The following is a 16,149-nucleotide window of genomic DNA, read 5'->3' as shown; positions in this document are numbered from 1 at the left end:
TCAGATATTAGGGACACACCATGAAAATGTTATGACATGTCATTCTGGGTCTTAATCCATAGATAGATAAAAAAAGGATTAAAAAGGGAACATAATGGTAGGTTAATTGGCTTCTGATGAAAACAACCCCCACATCATGTGTCCATGTTTTAGGGAATACAAAGTGTCGGCTCCCCTGTGGATGAAATATTATCTATAGAATGCCGGTGTAATGTCGGCGCTATGCAAGTAACTGTTAATAAACAGGATCCTAGAATGGTTTTCGTGCATTTGAGCGCAAATAGAAAGGGCGGCTTTTAGGGACTATACAGCTGCTATGTCACAAACAAGTCTGGTTTTAGTATTAAATACATCTAGCATCATACTACCAAGGACGGATATACCATATCAAATAATGTTAAAGTTACTGCATTAATGAGACTCACTCAAAGAAAAACACTAGTAAAATCAATTACTATAATGACAAATATTAGGGCTCTGACTAAGAGACAATAGCAGGTGAGTAAAATGGAGCAGGCACGTGTTGCGGCACAGAATGAATGAATGTGCTGAATGAGTTATTACCATAGAAACCAGCACTGTGTCAGTGAGCTGAGAGAGGGCAATGTGCACTGCAGGACATTCTGAAGAGAATAATGCAGCAAGCTGCAATCTGGTGTACATGGGGGCAGATAAGAGACCAGCCTTAAGTGGCCGGGGACAGCAGCTGAACAATATCCTGTCACATTCCTGTTGCCACAGACATGCATATATCTTGCAGTCACAGCTAGAAAGGAACACACCCAAATAACTCTTTCCATGCTGTAAACAATAGCTGGTGCATGCCTGTGTCGGCAATAACTGGACCATGCTAACACACAGCCGCTTGTCCTCACCTGTATTTTTTTTTTTTTAAAGTAGAGCAGATGTTCCATTATAGTGGATGTTCTACATAAGCCAAAAAGCCATGCAAAGTGAGTTTGCAAAACAAAAAAGCAAAAACCCACAAGTAGTGGAAAGGAATAAAGGATGTCGCAGAATGGATATCAACATGAGTGAAGGTTTAATTATCGTAGAACTATGGCACAGACATAGTAGGGCATATAGGAGTGAACACATGCAACTACGGAACTGTATCCCAACACAAAGTTACTGACAACAGAAAACAGTTCAGGAGAATCAACAGCTAACCACTTACATCATCACATAAATAAACCTGTGTGTACATTGGGATGCTAAGGCCCCCTTCCACTCGTGCGATATGGCCACTTATCATCCCATTCCGAGCTTTCGGAACGAGGGATCGGATGAAAAAAGTGTCACATCGCATGTCATTTTCCTCTGACTCCAATCACAGGCACGTGCCCATGCTCCTTGGATCAGAATATTTATCACAATTGGAGGAAAAGGTGCACATCGGAGTGCATTGGTACACAATCGGATGAGATATATCGGATGTAAAAAACAAACAAAAAAAACATTCAAGTAGCAAATCGTAATCACAGGACTCCCGGGAAGCTGGCGGGCAGATTGGGGGAAAATCAGATCCAAGTTTTAGTTCAGATAAGTCTCACTAGTGGATGGGGGCCTTTAGACTATGAAAGTAAGCGCACAAAGTACTTTGTTTTGACCCCCACCCACAAAGTAGTAAGTGTCAATTAGCATAATGCTTTCTTAGGGACAGATTCAATACTCTGCAATGTGATCCGGAATGGTCATGACGGTACTCCACACCAATGTGTCTTTGCTCCTTTTTCCCCTCACACCCCATAGAAGTACACAGGAAAAGGAGTGTAAATATCTCCCTTTAACAAAGCAATCATTTGTGCAGCCGGACATCGCAGCATTACATCTGCAGAGAACTGAAATACCCCCTTAGAACAGGTTTTAATAATAACATTATTATATTATCAACCTATCACTTCTGAACATTTGCCCCCTGATGCTCAGTTCACAGAGTATGTATGGGCAGTCACACATTCTATGTAGCAGGTTACAATATTACCAGATGGAATCTAGCCAGCAATAAGGTATTGTACTGGTTACGCTGTGTGACCACTTCATGTAGGTGCTCTTACAACACTAATATATTCTGCATTCTCTCCATAAAGGCAAGTGTGCGGCTCCAGTCTGGGAACAAGGGCTTGTAGTGATGTCCATGAATAATATCTACCTACCAACTGATTTAGGTTCTCCAACATGGGAATACCACTTATCTAGATGTACACTACAGTTAGGCTTTCCTGTATTAGGTGATGCAAGGAGAAACAGTACTCATGTATAACACACCAGAATGCCTGCATTTGCATTGTTGGTTAGGTCTGATACGTTCTATAGTTCAGTGTAGCAGCTGTCAAGACTGACATTATAGAATCTATTTGTTCTGCCCGAGACCATCAGAATCACAAGACAGTGGCTACAAAAAGCAATGTATAAGATGTAAAATAATGCAGAAAAAAAAATGGAAAGGATTTAATTGCGGTTGCACTTTTTGCTGTACATGTTTCCCAATTGTGTCTAATACAAGTCAACGCACTTGAAAATGCACATTCAGCTCAATGGAAGCACACTGCAAACACAATGCTATGCCAATAAGAACAGTGTGCACGTGTTTCCTCATGCATTGGATGCCAATGATCTCTTCTTTCGTAAAAGATTAATGATTCATGATTAAAAAAAATTAAATGCATTTGCAAATACATAATACTATGTAAATATGCAAAGTAACATGCAATTTAAAAAAAATATCAGTGGTAGCAATGCACAACAAGCTCATGTGATGTCTCTACACTAAATGGTGATATTTTTTGTTAATTGCATGTTACTTTGCATATTTACATAGTATTATGCATTTGCAAATGCATTTAATTTTTTTGAATCATGAATCTTTTACGAGAGAGGAGATCATTGGCATCCAATGCATGAGGAAACACGTGCACACTGTTCTTATTGGCATAGCATTGTGTTTGCAGTGTGCTTCCATTGAGTTGAATGCACAACAAGCTCATGTGATGTCTCTACACTAAATGGTGGCTATGAAAAATGCGAATTAGCAGAAAACTATCCAATTATTCCATTACCATTTAGACAATGGCGCCATCAATGGCAGAATGAGTCTACATACATAGCCAACAGTACAACAGAATTATTCCCTTGTTCTAAAATCCATTCATACCAACAGTACAAATCTGATTTTCATTTCCTTAAATGTGTGTGGCGCTTCCAAGATTTGTTCTCCCCTCAATGGAGCAATATGTCATTGTGCTTAGAACAGCAGTGTAGCATGGACAATGAGTATTTCATAACAGCACTGCTTGGAGCATACGCGGATTCTAAGCATCAATTCAAATAGATTATTTTATGAATGAGAAAGTATACAACACTTATCATGCAAGAGAAGTTAAAAATACTTCATACATCTCTTGCGACCTCTCGGGTCTGCTCTCACGCCCTCGCCCCATGACATGGCGTCTTAACGACTCCCTCCTTCACAACCCGGAGATACGTTACCATCTTCGGGACAAGATTTCTGACTACTTTTCTCTGAACGATTCCCCTGACATTTCTAGGTCCACTCTCTGGCTGGCACACAAGGCAGTTCTTCGTGGGCACATTATCAGCCTGGACTCCAAAACCAAAAAGCAGTCCCTCACTCAGTTTTACAAACTCTCTATTAAACTCCACACACTCGAGACCCAGCATAAGGCGTCCTCCGACCAGGCTGTCTTGTCTGAACTCCGTACTGTCAAAGCAGAACTTGATCTCCTTCTCTCCAGACGGGTGGCCAAACGTCTCAAATGGCTTTGCCAGTCTTTTTATGAGAAGGGAGACAAGGCAGACAAGATCCTAGCGGCACGACTCCGTTCCACGAGAGCCAAAACTAATATTATCTCTATCAGAAACTCTCTCAATCAGCTTGTTCATGACCCCACCGCCATTAGGGCGGCCTTTCAATCCTACTACACTGACTTGTACAACCTTCCACCCCCCTCACCTGGTTCTTCCTCTCTGTCCCACTCTAACCTAGTCTCTCACTTTCTTTCAGCTTCTAACCTGCCTAGATTGCCTCAGGACTCCATGGACCATCTTAACAGTGAGATCTCGGTGGAAGAAATTGCTCAGACTATACTCATGCAAAAAACTGGTAAATCTCCGGGCCCGGATGGGTTCACGGCTCTTTACTACAAAAAATTCTCCGATCTTCTCTCCCCCCACCTTCAGTCCCTGTTTAATAGGATTGTCCATGGCGACTCCTTTCCTCCTGAGATGTTGGAGGCTAGAATTGTGGTGATCCCTAAGGAAGGCAAGGACACCCTTAACTGCGCTAGCTACCGACCTATATCTCTCTTGAACCTGGACTTGAAAATCTTTGCTAAAATCCTAGCCAACCGCCTTAACCCGTATCTCCCTTCCCTTGTCCATTACGACCAGGTAGGGTTTATCCCGGGCCGCCAAGCGAGGGATAACACCAGACATGCTATTGATCTTATACACATCTCGAACTCCAGGGGATCCCCTGCTATCATGCTCTCTTTAGATGCTGAAAAGGCATTTGACCGGATCTCCTGGAGTTTTCTAAGAGCCGCCCTGGAGGCCTATGGCTTGTCTGGTGGCTTTCTCACTGGTGTCCTGGCACTATACTCCGCCCCCTCCGCCACAGTCTTAATCAATGGCGTCTCGTCTGCTCCGGTCCGCATTTCCAATGGTACACGTCAGGGATGCCCTCTCTCACCGCTAATATTTGCCCTCATTATTGAGCCCCTCGCTTCTCAAATTAGAGCTCATCCAAATATACACGGTATACAAGTAGGCCGTATCGATCCTAAAATCTCCCTCTTCGCTGACGACATTCTACTTTCTCTGACCCAGCCCCTTATCTCACTCCCAAATTTATTTTCAGTCCTGCATTCTTACAGCCTTATATCAGGTTACAAGATCAATTATTCCAAATCCGAGGCTATGCTGCTTCATGTCCCTCACCGAGAGGCTGGACCCCTTCGCGCCAACTTTAATTTTAAATGGCAGCCCACAAAGATTAAATATTTGGGGATTTATTTGACCTCCCGCTACGACTCCCTCTTACGGGAAAACTTTCCACCCCTACTCACCAAAACACTCGTTGACCTGCAATCCTGGAACAGTCTCTTCATTTCGTGGCTGGGCAGGATCATAGCGGTTAAAATGACCATAGTCCCCAAATGGCTCTACCTTTTCCAGACCCTCCCTGTGGAAGTCCCGGCCTCCTTTCTTCGCACTATCCAACGAGCCCTCGTGCGTTTTATCTGGAACCACAGACTCCCCCGCATCGCCGCCAATACCCTGAAACGGCCAACCTCCGCTGGCGGTAGAGGTCTTCCTGATGTCAAACTCTACTACCTAGCCTCCCACCTATCCCATATTGTCACCTCTTATGCTCCTCCGGGGTCTGTATCCTGGATGGATATCGAGGCAGCCCTCGTTAACCTCTCGGACCTGACCCCCTTGTGGGGTCTGCCCTCTACCTCCCGACCCCCAACCTCCTCCCCACTATTAAATTTAAACCTTAAAATTTGGGATTCCCTCTCCCTGAAGATGGGTCTTACCACTACCCCCTCGCCCTTGACCCCTATCTGGCAGAACCCTATGTTTCCTCCTGGATTCTCGATTACGAGATTCCGTACATGGATAACGCTGGGCTTCAAATTTCCGACTAATTTTGCCGATCGGGGTCAATGGCTGTCCCTGCCTGACCTCCAACAGAAGACCCCTTCGTACTCACTTAATCCCTTCCAATTCCTACAAATCCGACACTTCCTAGGTTCTCTGCCCTCCTCCGCTTTGCTTCGATTCCTCACCCCCTTTGAAAGTTTATGCATTAACTCTCACCTCTCCAAAGGCTTAATCTCCCAACTTTACTCCCTTCCCTCCTCCCGGCCCCACGAACTCGCATGGGAATGTGATCTTGGACCACCTCCAGAGAGCGAAGATTGGGAGGACATGAGACTGGGGATTGCTAAATGTTCTATTGCTACTGCTTTTAAGGAGACTGCTTACAAAATTTACTACCGTTCAGTGATCGCACTGAGACGGAAAAAAAGTGGATCCCAGGGACCCCTCACTTTTAAAAATTGGGGTCCTACCTGTCCTTTACTGGGTCCCATCGGAATGAAGGTTCTTATTAATCTTATTATTCAAATATAGAAACACAGACTTGGACACTACAACAGTGTTGCAAGGGAGAGGAGGGGGGTGGCAATGCTGCTGGGCTGTGTAGTATACAGGACACTCTGCACCAGAGCTGTAACTAGACATTTTGGCACCCTTCAGCAGAAATTGAATTGGTGCTCCCCTTCGCATACCGCAAAGCATGTCTGAAATTTTTGTTTGGGCGTGGCTTCATGGGGAAGGGGAGTGGCCACATAATAGTGCCATTTCACATTACACCACACAATAGTGCCGCTTACACACATTGTACCAGGTAGAACCTCCCATACACACTGAGTCAAGTAGAGCACGTTCTACATATTGTGCCAGATAGAGCACGTTCTACACTTTTGCGCCAGATAGAGTACTTATACACATTGTGCCAGGCAGAGCACATTATACACATTACACCACACAGTAGTGCCACTTACACACTTTGTACCAGGTAGAACCTCCTATACACTTTGCTCCAGGCAGAGCACGTTATACACTTTGCTCCAGCCAGAGCACGGCTCCAGGCAGAGCACGTTATACACTTTGCGCCAGGCAGAGCACGTTATACACTTTGCGCCAGGCAGAGCACGTTATACACTTTGCTCCAGGCAGAGCACGTTATACACTTTGCTCCAGGCAGAGCACGGCTCCAGGCAGAGCACGTTATACACTTTGCGCCAGGCAGAGCACGTTATACACTTTGCGCCAGGCAGAGCACGTTATACACTTTGCTCCAGGCAGAGCACGTTATACACTTTGCGCCAGGCAGAGCACGTTATACACTTTGCGCCAGGCAGAGCACGTTATACACTTTGCGCCAGGCAGAGCACGTTATACACTTTGCGCCAGGCAGAGCACGTTATACACTTTGCGCCAGGCAGAGCACGTTATACACTTTTGCGCCAGGCAGAGCACGTTATACACTTTTGCACCAGGCAGAGCACATTATACACTTTGCGCCAAGCAGAGCATATTATACACATTGCACCAGGTGAAGCACATTACATTGCACCTGGTAGAGCACGTTATACACATTGCGCCAGGCAGAGCACGTTATACACATTGCACCAGGTGAAGCACATTACATTGCACCTGGTAGAGCACGTTATACACATTGCGCCAGGCAGAGCACGTTATACACATTGCGCCAGGCAGAGCACGTTATACACATTGCGCCAGGCAGAGCACGTTATACACATTGCGCCAGGCAGAGCACGTTATACACATTGCGCCAGGCAGAGCACGTTATACACATTGCGCCAGGCAGAGCACGTTATACACATTGCGCCAGGCAGAGCACGTTATACACATTGCGCCAGGCAGAGCACGTTATACACATTGCGCCAGGCAGAGCACGTTATACACATTGCGCCAGGCAGAGCACGTTATACACATTGCGCCAGGCAGAGCACGTTATACACATTGCGCCAGGCAGAGCGCGTTATACACATTGCGCCAGGCAGAGCGCGTTATACACATTGCGCCAGGCAGAGCGCGTTATACACATTGCGCCAGGCAGAGCGCGTTATACACATTGCGCCAGGCAGAGCGCGTTATACACTCTGCGCCAGGTAGAGCACATTATGCACTTTGCGCCAGGTAGAGCACATTATGCACTTTGCGCCAGGTAGAGCACATTATGCACTTTGCGCCAGGTAGAGCACATTATGCACTTTGCGCCAGGTAGAGCACATTATGCACTTTGCGCCAGGTAGAGCACATTATGCACTTTACGCCAGGTAGAGCACATTTATACACTTTGTGCCAGGCAGAGCACATTATACACATTGCACCAGGTAAAGCACTGTTCTTGATGGGAAGGGGGCAGAGAGATGGTGGTGGGATGCGGGATCACTAGGCAGTAGAAGGGGTACGCTGGACTGAATGAGGGGGCACTGTAATAGGACTGGCTGGTGGGGTTCTTGCTGAGGTGCAGTGAGATGGGAGCAAGGGGCTGGTTGGGGGAGGGAAGAGGGAGTTAATGAGATGGTGGGGGACACTGGACTGTATGGGGGTACACTATGAATGGGGGAGGGATCAGTGTGTCTGGACTGATTGGGGAGTTCTAGATGGGAGGGCAGTAAGAAAACACAGCGGGCTGGTTGGGGAGGGAAGGGGGAAACACTCTGCTGGCAGGGTCAGTAATGGTCTGGAACACTGGGCTGGAGAAGGAGCAGACACTGTGAAGGGTGCATTGGCCTGCTGCTGTTCAGTTTCTGCCTGGCCCCGCACACTGGCTCCATCACTGTACACTCACACCCCTTCCCCAGTGTCCCTGCACCCTACCTGTCCCCAGTTCAATTATCTCTGCACTGCCAGCTCTGTGCAGGGATCTGTTCCCCGGTGGCGGGTCCGGCAAACTTATTTACTCTGCCGGGTGATGTAACGCGGCGGCTCCGGCTCCGACACAGACCCCGGCTCTCGTGTCACGGACCCCCACTCGCCCCCACCTTCCCCCGTGGACTAGTGCAGCCAGCTATGACGGCGTTGTTATCCACCAGCTCTTGCACCCGGAGCGCCGCGCTGCTGCTTCCCGTGGTCGGCGGCATGACTGTGCCGGCCCCCTCACTCCTCTCAACGTGAGCGTGTAACTCTCTCTCTGGCTGGCACCGCCGTCTCCCCACCCAGCAGCAGCCACCTGATGCATTCATCTGACCAATAAAGTCAGCAGAAAGTCAGCTAGTGACCAATCAAGCACCAGAGAGTCGGTCCCAAAGGAGCGCGTCCCCGGGGACCCTCCCATTCTTAGAAAGTGAGTACCCAGTCCTCATTTTGGGGTAAAATCCGCGCTATAACGTTTTTGCGATCACTGCCGTTGGTACTACACCCCTGACAGACTTTACAAACTCTTTCCGTCTTCCTCCCCTAGTTGCTGGAGGAATTGCGGGTCTAGAGGCACTATGCTACACATATGGTGGACCTGCCCGTCCATCGTTTCCTTTTGGAATCTAGTCCACTCCCTCCTTAACTTGCTTCTGGATTCCCCCGTGCTGAAAGATCCCTGGATCTTTTTGCTGTGTTACCCTCCCCCGATGCTCAATAAACTCTCCCAAAAACTGACTACACATATTTTAACGGCGGCGAAATCGCTGATAGCCCTTAACTGGAAGAACCCCTTCCCACCCTCTCTCCCGTCTCTTAAAACCAAAATTTGGCATATTGCGTCAATGGAGAATATTACATATTATCTCCACGATCGGGGTCACGTTTGGGCCCCCTGCTGAACGTAGACCGCCACCCCCCCCCCCCTCTTGCTCCTAGTTCCTTCCGTAGACCCATGGGCATTGCCTACTGCTCCTCCTCCGTCGCCTCCCTACTCTTCTTCACTTTTCTCTTCCTCTCTCCTCTTCTCTTTCTCATCCTTATCTTCTCTCGTCTCTCATATGTACTGTGATTGGAATATACCGTGGTCTCCGCCCCCCCTCTCCCCCCTTCCCCTCCCTCCCCGAATTACATACTTGATTACTATTGTTCATTTTTTGATTATTCTTGCTGTTTATTTTAAAATTGTGGTTTCTGCTGGACGTTGGGTCTTCTGACCACCTGTCCCATATGTCCATGTAATGTTTGACTATCTTGTTTAACCACGTACAAATAAAGAATTAAAAAAAAAAAAAAAAATACTTCATACTACTCTGTCCTGCTGCACAAAGATTAAAAGTCAGGTGGGGTTTGATCTAAACTGTATAGAGTAGCCACCAAGAGAATTTTAACCCTCAAAGGGCTCGATTCAATACAATGCGAGTTGAATAGCACTGGAAATTAGCTCCAGAGGCTATTCAAATACAACACGCTGTGACACCCTTTGACGGGATTTCTTCACACACCCCCAGAGGGGAACAAAAGTACCGTCGCAATGCTGATTTCTGCCATTAGCGAGGCAGAAACAGCATTGTGTCAAGGGTACTTAAGTCGGAGAATGCTGGTTCACCCAACAAAAACACAATTTAGTTTGGGAGAACGCTCATTCTCTGACTTACCAGTGTGCTGTATTTAATAGCCCCGAGAGCTAATTCATGGCTTATTTTAAAAACCTTGAGATGAGGAAACACTAGGAAAATTTCAGACAAATGTCTATGTATGATGCTGAGTGTTCTCTCCAGAAATTTTTTCTTGCCTGGTAGCATTCTGAGGCAGCCAGGATGGGGGAAGAGGTGTGTGGCTGTGTGCAAGCCCAACCCTATCACAGCATGTAAACAGCAGTCCATCGGGCACCCCCCCCCCCCCCCCCTCCCATCCAGCATCTCACTTACTGTTTGGCAGGCACCAGATAGGAAAGGGGAAGGCTGTGAGGTTGCCGGGCTTGCCTCCAATGGTAGGGTGGTACAGGGTTGAGGTGGAGGCCAGTATCCTCCTTCCAGCAGGGGCAGTTCCGAACAGTTAGCTGCACTGTGACCCAGCCAAAAAGCCACACTACACCGACGTTTCAGGCAGCGCTGCACGACTTTTGGCCACATCACTGCTGGGTGGTAGGTACATTTGTCCGGGTGGGCTGGCCAAGAAATATAGCATTGGGAGAACACTGATGCTACATAGTGAATAAAGTATATGAAAATAATGTATGAATGTAGTCCGTAATTCTCAAACACCTCAGTCAGCCAAGTTTTCCACAAGCAGGAAGGAGAAGTTATCAGGTACATGGAAATAGAATGGGTGTATTAAACCTATGTGAAACATTCTGATGTTGGAGCAGGTTAGTTATAGAGATATCTACAGTCCTATAGCCATACATTGAAATGGCCCTCTCATCTGTAGAAAGGCCTCCATCTTATGATGTGAAATTGTATTCGTTTGTCAGATTGATAGGCTGCATTTTCATACTCACAAAATGGTTTCCTGCCCTCTGTGTGTAAAAGTAACAGGCTAAGTTTAAATAAGTGTATTTTACAAGTGAATAGTTAATACATGCAGTGTTTAAACATCAATTTAAATAAAGCTTAAATGAAAAACTTGATTTATTGCTGTCACTTTTTTCTGTTTTTTTGGCTTATTTTTAAACATATATTGCCATGTTATCTATCATATTCAAAGTAAAAAAAAAAAAAAAAAAAAAAGCAAGCGCAAATAACATTGTTAGTTGCATCATCTTCCTGAGTGGCTTACAAATTTGTGATTACAAAACCAGAAATAGTGTTTCCCTGGAAACAGGTTTTAAAGGAACTACTGTACATGAAACAGAACTTTAGCTATTCACCATGAATGATGTTGAACTACATTATAAAATTCTAGCTTATTAATGTCATAGCCATATAGGAAGATATTTACCAATAAAGGTGGCCACTGGCCAACACAGTTTTGGGGTGGGCCTACTGTATGAGAGGCTGCATGGAGCAGTCTTTAATAGCAAAATAAGTGACTTGTTGCTTTTCGGTTACAACTAAATTGTGCCAAGGGGAGAGCAATTGCATTCTTCAACTACCACCTTAAGACTAATGCTCTAATAACCAAAGAGTGGAAAAGTGACCTGTCAGCTTGATGAAACTCATCACACGCTGACAGATTTATGACCCTACATAAATATGTGCAGCTGGCAGGACACTCTGGAAAATGTATTTCTCAAATGTCAGTCTACACTAATAACTACACACAGGCCATCTTGTGTACAGATACCAATGGCTGTACACCTCTTATGTGTGTGCAATTCAGAATCAAACTTTGGTATGCTGAAGTACTAGATAGCAGGGCAGGGACTAGCTCCACAAAAGCTGGGAGACTACAGGTTGTCTCGCTCCGTTCAATGTCATTCCAAGCACTGCCACTACCAAATGTGAGAAACGTTTGTGGAAAGACACACAAAAAAGAATGCGAATGGCGATACTAAACAGACACTAAGAACAAAATTATCTGGCCAATAGTATATGACTCTAAATACATAACGCACAGGTCCCATGACTCCGATAATATAAACTAAAATGCTAAAAGTCTTGCATGTAGCACCAATGTGAAAGCCAACGCAGCAGTCCCAATTATTAAAACACCATATCACCAAAAGTGCAAATTGCTCCATATAAATGAGAATGCGGTCTCGGTCAAATCCCTATTTGATTCCCATGAGGTGAGGTTTAATGGTGCACACTAACTATACAAGATGGAAGAGAAATACTGAAGGGATGCATCCAGATACATATAATGCACATCAGGATGTGGGCGGGTCTTTATATTAGGACAGAAACCTTAGGGTGCAGAACAGAGTGTGTATGGTGCGCTGCACAGCGTCTCACTGCGAAAATTATATAGCACATTTCTAATGGTCACTTCAGAAACCCAAAGCATGGGATAAAAAGCCTGGAAGCAAAGCACAAATATATACACAACAGTCTCGGCACAAGACATGTATGGCAACACAAGTTGACAGATAAACCCAAAAACTGCTGCACACGGAGAACAACTGTATAGACCTTATCCTCGCGTCCAGGACCCACAGCACCCATGAGCACAATCCCAGAAGTCTATAAGGCAAGAAATAGGGGTCAAGTTAAACATGTAAATAAGAACTCTCTGAATACGACCGTGCATTAAAAAAAGAAAGAAAAAAAAGATAAGAAAAAGGACAATTTAAAAAAAAATAAAAAAATATATCTTTGATTTTTTCTGAATATATTAATCAGTTTACAGAAGGTGCATGATGGTGTGCACAATTGACTTAGTAATGCCCAGATGCACAAATGAACAATGATGGAGAAAGAGTGTAATACACCTATTAGAGCCACAACTGAAGAAGGCAGCAAATCTGACCAAACTGGTATCCACATTGTACAGATCCTTCCTTTCCGGTGGCTTGTGTCTTCTAAAGCGGCATTATGTAGACATATTCATCAATTGACTGTGACCATTCCTCTACATTGGTTACTGTAAGCAACACCAGCTTTCATAATTCCTCACTGTATGCAGATCGTTCTTTTATTCTCGCTCAGAATAAAACACGTAGGACACACAAAAAGGGCCATTTCTTAGTCTTTTACAGTTAAGGCATCTGGTGATCACTATAGCCTAATATAGTTTATAATAAAAATGCAACAAGTTTAAATAATTTTTCAGAGGACGGTCATTAACATGTATTTACATTTTATACAACATTAGAAATACATTTTGTTGGCATTCCTGTATAAGGAATAATTTGGAAACCAAAGCTCTCATTAATGTAAAGCCACATTTTACTGTACAGTATCAAAGCAGATCATATAAATAAACAGTGATTAGAAGAATAATAATGAAGCAGTTCCTTCTGAGGAGATGGAACAGTTCAAGAGGGAAAGCTAAAGTGTCAGGAACAAGGAGGGAGAGTCCAGATAAACTGGGGGTAGCGAGAGGTTGTCGGAGTGGAGCGTTCACTCACACAGCACGTCCTATCTGTACAACCTGCCTATCATATCACAGTTCTGTTGTGTTCAACAGGACATCCATGAAAATTGTGCACATCACCCACAACACTGCCCATAGAAATAGTTACAGGGATACAAAATGAATGCACAAAGTGATATCAAATGAATGTGTGTATACATGGAAGTACAGCTTTTTCAATGATATGCTCAAATGTTCCCAGTCTAAATATAGTGTCTAATTCTGCACATCTGTTCTGAGAATGTAGAAAATGTACTTTCAATGAAGACTGAAAAGACAGTCAATAATGGAATACATACTATATCAGCGGCAGGGATGCCAGCTGTCAGTATACAGACAGCGGCATCCCGGCCGGACGTGGGGCGATCGCTAGAAAGCCCCTTGCAGGTTCCCTGCGCTCGGCACAGGTTATAGTCTCCATCTATGGGTGTCGTGGACACCCACAGAGGGAGAAAAACCTGTGGAGTCTGTAGAACAACGGCGGCAGCATTTCACCGCCTGTCGGGATTCCGGCGTTGGCATTGTGACTACCGGGATCCCGACAGGCGGTCTTGTAATTGCCTCCTGGCAAGAATAGCTTAAGGAGGTACCATTCTAGTTACAAAGGAGGCATCCATTTAAGTTTGAAGTGGAGATGGGGGCACAAGACTACCCTAAAGGTGAAAGGCAAGTCTACAATGCCTGAAAAGAGTGCAAATTAGGCACCCCAGCCCTGATTAGGCACCCCATTAGGGAATAGGGACTCTCGATAGATACATAGATAATAGTAAATTATCTATTCCTTGCAGGCTAACATATACCATCAAAAGTGAAGGTAGCATTTACATAATAAGTGTTACCAGGGAAGAGACATTAACAGTTATGTACAGGTGTGTTACATGTGTTTAAAGCAGACTAGGGAGGCAAAGTGGTTCTTATCTGCAAACAATTTCTGTTTCTTTACTTCTTGAAACACCATTGTGACATTAGCATTATTAAAGCTGGGTACACACTGGAGCGATTTCAGCGCGATAGGTTTCTGGCCAAATCGGAACGACATATCGGACGGATTGCTAAGTGTGTATGGACAATCTGCGCACTAACGTAGTCGCATGTGATATCATCTGGCCAAACCATGCTGCACAGCCGACCGGAAGAGATTGTATGCATCGCTGTACAAGGTAATGAAGGACGGAATCATTCTGATGTGTACACACGGTACAATATGGCTGGCATATTGTCCGGGTACACACTGCTCCAGCGTGTACCTGGCTTCAGCCTGATTCATGTTTGAAAGTGAAGTAAAAAAGCAAGCAACTGGGCAAATCCATGTTGTACTGCAGGTGGGGCCGATGTAACATGTGCAGAGAGATTTAGATTTGGGTGGGGTGTGTTCAAACCTAAATTGCAGCGTTATATATATATATATATATATATATATATATATATATAATGTATTTGCACCCCTTGCATTGTAACACGATTTGATCCAGATACAAAGTTACTTGCTTTTTTTGGTTTACTTACAAACATGAATCAGGCCCTTAGCTTACCAATAGCTGCGTGATTGGGTCGGGTGATATCTGCTGGTGGAGTAGAGAATGCAGCAGCTGTCATGGTAACCAGTTCTGTCACACTCCTCACATCAAGAGCAAGCACTGAAAAACCACACAGAGCAGATGCCAAAATATTGATGTACTGTACTTGTCTCAATGCATTTCCTCCTCTAGGCTCTGGTCCAACAACACAAACCAAACAACTGCACATGCTGAATAAGCAGCCAAGAAACAAATTACATTCTGGGGGGAGAACTAATAAGTGATGCAGAAATGAAGTGTAAATACTATGTTCACATCATAAAAACCAATAAAATGTGCATTATACTCCATTCAGAGTTGATAGGAGTTTGATTGTGGTATTCTGGCTGGATTACTAGAAAACTGGCTGACAAAAGTGGCATACTTTTTGTATCCTAATGTTTGAAAAACACCACATATTGAAATGCAAACAATAAAAACTAAAACAGAACAGCCATTTTCTTTAGTTTATGAAGGGAAACCGAGCAAGTCACAATACGTCGACTATGGGGTATATTCAATTGCAGTCGGGTCCTTTCCGATGGAAAGGACCCGACAGCTCTCTATTCAATGACGAGCCAAACCAGACAGGTTTAGTCCATTCCCGACAGTGGGGGTAATTCAGAGTTGATCGCAGTAGTAAATGTTAGAAGTTAGGCAAATCCACGTGCACTGCAGGTGTGGCAGATATAACATGTGCAGAGAGAGTTAAATTTGGGTGGGTTATTTTGTTTCTGTGCAGAGTAAATACCGGCTGCTTAATTTTTACACTGCAATTTAGATTTCAGTTTAAACACACCCCTCCCAAAATCTAACTTCCTCTGCACATGTTATATCAGAGGTGTCAGTAGCAACTGGCACCACAATAGGTTGGTTGATATGAAAAGCCGGCACAACCTTTGGAAGGAATTGCCGACGTGTCCGGAGATCAGCCCTATCTTCATGGAAGATCAAGTAGGGGCTTTTTCAAGACAAAGCCCCCAACTCCAACACACGTCTAGCAGAAGCTAAGGCCAACAAAGTGACAGCCTTCCACGTGAGAAACTTGACCTCAACCTCCTGTAGAGGCTCGAATCAATCCGATTGGAGGAACTGT

General features: G+C 44.8%; 1 protein-coding gene across 2 annotated transcripts in view; it reads right to left on the bottom strand.

Annotated features, from left to right (window-relative positions):
* The window catches only part of SNRK (SNF related kinase), a 114,549-nt gene that overhangs the window by 18,026 nt on the left and 80,374 nt on the right, over nucleotides 1-16,149 (bottom strand). Inside the window, exon 2 of one of the 2 annotated variants that reach the window (XM_063922317.1) lies at nucleotides 12,555-12,605. The exons of the other annotated variant lie outside the window; for it this stretch is intronic. The gene's annotated coding sequence lies outside the window, so the exon portion shown is untranslated. The remainder of the gene's footprint in view (nucleotides 1-12,554; nucleotides 12,606-16,149) is intronic. 2 annotated transcript variants of the gene reach the window in all.

This window comes from Pseudophryne corroboree, chromosome 5, assembly GCF_028390025.1.
Source record: "Pseudophryne corroboree isolate aPseCor3 chromosome 5, aPseCor3.hap2, whole genome shotgun sequence".
Classification (NCBI taxonomy): Eukaryota; Metazoa; Chordata; class Amphibia; order Anura; family Myobatrachidae; genus Pseudophryne; species Pseudophryne corroboree.
This window is presented reverse-complemented; position numbering and strand designations above follow the sequence as displayed.